The sequence below is a fragment of the Epinephelus lanceolatus genome, chromosome 14 (assembly GCF_041903045.1).
Source record: "Epinephelus lanceolatus isolate andai-2023 chromosome 14, ASM4190304v1, whole genome shotgun sequence".
Lineage (NCBI taxonomy): Eukaryota > Metazoa > Chordata > Actinopteri > Perciformes > Serranidae > Epinephelus > Epinephelus lanceolatus.
In genome coordinates this window covers 33,840,471-33,847,997 of record NC_135747.1, presented here as the reverse complement: position 1 = coordinate 33,847,997, position 7,527 = coordinate 33,840,471, and the positions used below count along the sequence as shown (strand labels likewise).

Here is a 7,527-nt window from a genome sequence, read left to right as displayed (position 1 = left end):
GTGCATATGAAGAGTAACGGAAGTGAAGTAAGTAAATATACGGCTGAAGTCAAGAGGGCGTGAGATCCAAACAAACAACTTATATTAGTTAAGATTATTTAAGGCAACATTAAGGTGACGAAAATCTTAGTAGGGCAGGCAGGAGAGCTGGTGGATGGGTCTACCAAACACTGACTTTCACCCGGGAGAGCAGTGTTTGTGTCCCGAGAGATTCTAAAGCCAAACCCTGTTCTTTTTTCCTAAACCCAACCACGTGTTTGTTGTTGAAAGAAAAAAAATTGTCAATTTACATTGTTGTACTGACGTAGCATGTATATTTTGAAAGAGACTGTACGTAAATGTTAAATTTCCTTCTAGCAATGGCTCTAAATAAACTGCATTATCCATGGGGTACTACGCATCACTCAGCTGTTTCCATTCTCACGTGCCTGCTTTTCTCTGTCAGCCGCAAGTCTCTTAATGTTACATTAAAATAATGTTGGCCTGGCTCCAAAAGGGCAACATAAAGAGAGAGAGAGAGAGAGTCAGAACATGACTCAGTTGAGCTTCAGAAGTAAAACCCTACGTTACTAAATGCAGGCCGGGAGCAGCAAGGTAACGTTATTGCCAGTCCTCGCAGCCTAGAGCCCGTTGATGTAATGCTTCAATAAAACCACCTGCGGCTGCTGCCACCATTACTGTTGAGACGACCAACCCGGTCTCACTCCGAAATCACTGAGTAGTTGCGCTTGGGCAGTGACTTCCAGCGTCAGACACTGTGCGTTCCCATTAACCCTAGAAATGTGCAAAACCAAAATATTGCAATAAAAAACTGGTAATGGAAACACATTTCGAAAAAACTCTCAAATATCAAGAAAAAGTTTTTACACTCTCATGAGGTGGTTTTTCAGACGTGTAGATAAACACTTTTTTCGCAAATATACATCACCAGACATGACATTGGTGAATTCCTCGTTCACGATCCTCTCCCAGAAATCCTTTATCCGTGGTCGCTGCCACACATAAGCACTTTGCCTTTGGAATACCACTCGCTCTCTTCGTCTTCATTTGTAGACTACTGCAACAGCAGCAGTGGCAACCGAGATGATTGTTCCAGCTCGCAAGAGATTTGGAATGTCCATCTTACTTCCGCAAACCAAGCGAAGTCTCGCGGGACGAGATTTCACAAGAATTACGTCTCATACGCAAAACACCTTTTAATGGAAACACCTGCAAGTCACAATTGTACTTGGTCAAAACTTTAGAAATATCACATTTATTTTGCACAAAACTGTAATGGAAACGTGACTAGTGACGTTAAAAGCTGTCCTTTCATGTTGGCATGCTATTGGTAACGCTGCCCGGCGACATCAGGGGGAAATGTAGCCAGACAACAAGGTAAGTTAAGGTGGTGAAAACTCCGAGTACGGTTGGTGGATGGGTCCAACAAACATCGGCTTTCACCCGGGAGGTCAGCATTCCCCTTCCATGTGATTATAAAGCCAAACCCTGTTCTTCTTGCCTAAACCCAACCAAGTGTGTCAGTTGTTGAAGGAAAAAAAAAGATGTCAACGGTATTGCTTTTATTTTGAAAGAGACTTTATGCAAATGGTATATTTTCAATCCATTAAAACATGAAGGAAGCTTTTGCCTGTGCAACTGGAATACAGCACTGTGTCATCTTTTTATACAATTATTTAATTCCCAGTCTCCTGTGCACCCTGCAGCTCCCAAACCGTGTCTCACACAGCAGCCAGCTCTGATTGATTGTACGTTTGGGTTGGCCCCAAAGGCCTTACACTAACAGGTTGGGTTGGGAACGATTTAGAGATGATTGCTGGTAATGGATCAATTATGGGTTTGCAGATTGAACCCATGTACCTGTAGCCTGGATGTGATTGTAATGCAGCTTGTAACCAAAGTTTGATACGATGCAGTTCAATCAGCTGCACTAATCATGAAAGCAAAGGTGCGTGTATTTCATTCCATTTATAAACTTATAAGGATGTTTCTGCAGTGCAAGATACTTAAGAACTTAACAATGCTCGTGTGTGTGTGTTCAATAATCTATGAACAGCAGCGGATGAACTCCTCGATCGGGTGGATCAATGTGTTTAGTAAAAGCAAAGAGGGACAAAGGCAGGAGGGAGTGAGAGTAAAGGAAAGCGAGAGAAACAAAGCGAGAGAGCAGAAGATCCATTGAGTGTGTTTTTTGTGGCTGAGGAATCGTCCCCAGTGGCTTTGAAAAGAGGGATAATCCTGTCAAGTAAGCAGACCTTTGGATATTCATGACTGGCCGAGCGGCTCGGCGGACTGAAGGAGGACACAGTCAGGATGGGATTAAACATCAAAGTGAGTCTGAGGAGAGCAGGACTGGGACGTGAATCGACCAATGCGGAGACACAGAGGTCTCAGAGGGGTGTGCTGGGGGCCAGTGGGGACCAGTTGTCTGATGGGTGGACAACACTTTGAATGACTCCAGGATGAGGGCCTCCTAAATGCCTTTCACGAGAGTGATATGGCGTGGTGTGTGCACCTGCCCCCAATCTGACAAACATATAAGCATCAAATTTAGTAACGGAATAAGTTCTCATTCCTGTTGTCCATCAGTCTGTTGAGCTGCTGTTGTCGTGACAGAAATGATTGAGTGATTAAACCTCTGTCCACACGCTTTTTGTGCTATTGGTCTGGGCCTATTATTCAGGGTTTGCAGTGACAATGCCGCCACCATCCAGGTCTATAAAGACATGGTTTTCCCAGTTTGGTGCAAAAGAACTGACCTCAACCTCATCTTAAATCTTTTGGATGAACCGGAGCACTGACTGTACAACGTAGTCTCACTCCAAAGTTGTTGAAATCTGGCGCTTTGGCAGTGACTTGCAGCGTCAGACACTGACGAACAAAGCCATCCTTTAACGTCGACATGATATGCGGACAAATGCCGTTATAGTTTAACAGCACTGGAGAGCGTCAGGGGGAAACGCGACAACAACAACGAAAGTTAAGGCGGTGAAAGTCTGAGTGAGGCGGGCAGAAGGGATGGTGGATGGGTCCAACAAACTCCAACTATCAAGAGAGAGGTGTTCACGTCCCGTAAGATTATAATGCCAAACCCTGTTCTTTTTTCCTAAACCTAACCTCATGCGTTAGTTGTTGGAGGAGGAAAAAATCCCGTCAGATCGCGTTGTTGTACTAACATAGTGCTTTTATTTTGAAAGAGACTGTATGTAAATGTTAAGTATTTTGAAAGAAGACAATGCATGTAACAGGCAGAACTTGATGCGGTGTCCGAGAACGTCAACACGTCGTATCTGGACGTGGAAGGTCCATGACCGAATGTCTATATGTGACGCGGTCGAAGAGAGAATGTGTTGGACTGTGGGGCAGACCTTATCATCCAATATGAGTTTCGGACCTCACTAATGCTATTGTGGCTGACTGGGATCAAATCCCTGCGTCCATGTTCCAATATTCGATAAGCATGAAAGTGGAGGCTGACATTGCAGCACAGTCAACTCTAAGACAGCCTGTGTGTGTGTCTGTGTTTGTGTGTTTCCAAACATTGCTTTAGCTTCCCTGAATCCTGTCAGGTTGAGTTTCTTTGTCCAAACGTCCCGGCTGCCAGCAGCAGTCAGAGCTGGCAGGGCCACTGCCAGGGGACAGACATGGGTGTGACATGGTCAGCAAACCATATGGGATGTCACCCACAGGGTATATACACACACACACACACACACACACACACACAGACATACACACACATATACATTTTGCTGGTAACTGAAATATGGGCTTCTATATGTGTGAAGCGTAGCGACGGGTTGCTGAAAAACAACCCATGTTGTGGTCTGCAGCTTGGCAGGTGTCTCACCTCGGTGACATGTCATCCAACTGCCAATGACAAAGTCAGCTCACATACATGTAATCAGAATCAGATACATATGAACTGTAATATATCGTTGGTTTGCAGAAACGCACAATGCTAACATTTTCTTCTGGTGACTGGTCTGTGTCTCAAAGCAAAGCTGTGCTGAAGTACATCCTCACAAAGCCGCTAGTTAGCTTACAGTATTATTTTATTAGCAACACACTTTCTGTCTTATATTGTCCAGTCCAACATTGTCAAGCCAGAAAATAACTTTCTTGTGTTGTGGTTATGCCCGTCTGTTGTGGTTATCTCTGCCTTCACAGCAGCCATACCAACGTGAGATGTTTTAATAACTACAACCCCAATTTGTCAAGTTACTGAGGCCTGCTATCGTGTTGCACTGCAACATATGTCTGCCCTCTGAGCTGTTGCCTCCCCAAGGGTCCCGTGTTTCATAAATCAAATTAGCACCACACTCAGAATGGCTGTCATCTGATTTACAAAACAGGACAGAAGCACACCAAAATGATGTTCTTTTTTAGGTATGTTTTTAACTATTTAATTGATAAAAATGTAGAAAATACTTTTGAGTCACCTGCTATCACACTCTTGGTAGTTCACAGTCCTCAGTGGGAGGCCAGTCATGAGTTTGGACAACATCTGTGACAAACCTGCTGCAGTTTAATCAGAGTGGAGGCTGAATAGAAGGAGAGAGTGGTGGCTGCTTCAGTCTGATCTCTCAGGTCTTAGTGGGGATTTTAATGTGCTGAGAGGCCGTGAGGAGCAGGAGCACGGTGGGAGGTGAATGAGCTGCAGGAGGAGGAGGAGGAGGAGGTTGTAAGGCGTAGTGGAGAGATTCTGGGCTGTCTCAAGGGGTGGAGGGGGGTTGTGTGTATGTGTGTGTGTGATACAGGATGTATACGCTGACAGATGTGTCCATCAACGCCTGAAAGAATCATCTTACATCCATTGCATCCATCTGCCAGCCTGGCGTTACAAGATTTTGTCAGAACAATGTGTTAAAATGCAAAATGACGTCCTCTATTCATCAAACAAGGAGGAGGAAAAGTTTCCGACCATGAACAGACCACTTTAACCTTTTAACCTCTTTACCAGCCAATTTTCACCTTATTTTCATTGAATTAAAAAACGCTCCCTCGCAGAGCATGTCACAAAAAAATATTAAAAATAATTGAAATGCAGTATTTTTGATTTTGTTTTGCATCATGTGATTTTTGATCTGTTGCACTGCATGAGACAAATAGTGGTCACACCAGATACAGACTGATTTTCAAGACAAAACTACACATTTCAGAGGCCGTTTACACATCTTCCTTCGTTTGTGCCCTTCGTTTACACGCAAACGGAGATTTCTCCTCTGAAAACGAGTCTTTCTAAAAACTCCGGCCAGAGTGGAGATTTTGGAAAACTCCGGTTGCGTGTTTGCATGTAAACTGAGATAAACGGAGATAAACGGAGTTATAGGCAGCCGACGTCACAGTATGCGCCGGAACTTGCGCCTGTGTCAAAAGTGCAACCTATGTTGCTATGGTGACAGTGGATACATGGAAGGCTTGAGCTTCTCGTTACACTGCCACCTACAGGTTTGGCATGCTCTTGTGTATATATACACGGGTAAGTGTAAACGAAGAATTTTTTGAAAACGGAGACAGTGAAATGTCTGTTTATGAAAATAGCCGGCAACGTGTAAATGGCCTCTCAGAATGGCCTTTTGTGACCAGCCCAAGGCACACCTGTGGTAATCATGCTGTTTAATCAGCATCTTGATACACCACACCTGTCAGGTTGAGGGACTGCCTTGGAAAAGAAGTGTTCACACACATTTTAACCAAAGTTTGAGACAACTAAATCTTTTGTGTGCATAAAAAAGTCTTGGATCCTTAACTTAAACCTGTGAAAAATGGGACAAAAAACAAACTCGTTTATGCTTTTTTAAAGGGCAGCATTATCGCATAAAAAAAAGAATCATTTCGAATGTCTTGTGCATTTTCTTAAAATTCAGACATATTTGGTTTGTTTAGTTTATTTGTACATGTATGGAAAATACAAGAAAAAGAAATAAAAAGTTCCAACATTGCACAGCAGAGGTTAGAAGCCAAAAATGGCTTATGAAGATACCTCCCCTACTTTGGGATCTTGAGCTGAACCCTCAGTATACATATATATTTTCTATTTGCACCCATAGAAACAGGCTGAAATTCAAAATTTGTGATAGAGCATGATGGTCACATACACTGAACTCTGACAATTCAAAAACTGGAATGTGTTTTCCACCTTGGGTAAAATTTTCCTCTATCCGCTGATCCAGTGAGCATCCATTCATTCATGGCGTAGCAAATTAGAGAAATTAGCACCGGACACCTTCCCTCTGCAGCAGTATCTTCCCCTTAGTGCTCCCCGGTCAGCTGGGAGATGTGATCCCTGCAGCGTATCCTGGTTCTGCCTCGTGGTGTCCTCCCAGCTGGCCGAGCGTGAAATGCGCCCACAGGGAGGCATCCAGGGACGATCCCAACCTGGCAATGTCCACAAAAATAAGGAGGAAACACTTTCATGTGCTGGGTTTTTAATGACTGGTCATTCAGAGACCTGCTATGACAAGTCAAGGCTGAAAATCATATATTATGCCCCACACTTGGGTGGCCCTATGGGGCGAACAAAACTCCAACACTGACCCAAAATAAGACACCTTTAAAACAATCAAATCCATGGCATTTATTAACAAATAAAACAAGCAAACAATATTACAAGAATCCCAGGCTGAGAGGCAGCAGGCCAGCAGTCTCCACTCCAGAGGCCTCTCTCCTCTACTGCTGGCACAGGAGCTCTGAAGCACCTCCTCCATGCCGGGTGCAGTGCACCTCATTATGTGATGCAGCACACCTGGGCAGATCTACAGTGAAGGGAAAAGGGACAGCAGCACAGAACACGTACAGCCATACACATACTTTAACGTTTTCAAAATGCTAGTGGATTTTCAAACTCTATAACTCTGAAGGGCATTCTCAATATTTATGCAGAGATTAGAAAACTTCACCTTTGTTTGGATGGATTGCTGGAGAGAAATATGCATTTTAAGATGTAAAGTTGGAGTCATCTGTGGAGACGGACAAGCACTCAAACCTGCATTGTGAGACCAGACATGCAATTACGATTTCTTATCTTAGCTGCTCATAATGTGAAGTTATGTTTAGCACAAAAAACACTTATATGGTTAGGAAAAGATCATGTTTTGGTTAAAATATACAAAGGCGCAAAATGAGGCCTGAAAGAGGCGTACACCACTTACCACAGAAAAGTTGGGATCTATAAAATCATACTTGACGGGAGAAACTTTGACTTGTGCTTACTAACATTTTGGAGACGAGAAATTGGCGATGCGGATGGGGAGGTGTAAGCCTGATAGAGTACTTTTTGGCGCTCGCCACTCTTGGCTTTTGTTTGCGCATTCATTTTTTGTGTGGATTCTACGCACTGTTTTATAAATGAGACCAATGGTGACAAAGTCAGTTCACATACTACATCACTTTAGAAACGTTGATATGATACGTATGACACGTACAAATGTAACAGTGTATCAGTGGTTTGCAGAAACATACAATTCCAACATTTTCATCTGGTGACTGAGCTGACTGTTAATATATATCACCTAAAACACTAAA

At 43.4% G+C, this 7,527-nt stretch overlaps 1 long non-coding RNA gene across 1 annotated transcript; it reads right to left on the bottom strand.

The window, feature by feature from the left end:
* Positions 1–5,954: 5,954 nt before the first annotated feature.
* LOC117250813 (uncharacterized) lies at positions 5,955–6,992 on the bottom strand. The gene is made up of 3 exons (XR_004501154.2): positions 6,903–6,992; positions 6,614–6,758; positions 5,955–6,381 (listed from the first exon to the last, which is right to left on the bottom strand). It is a non-coding gene; the product is annotated as an uncharacterized LOC117250813 (long non-coding RNA).
* Between the last annotated feature and the right edge of the window lie 535 nt (positions 6,993–7,527).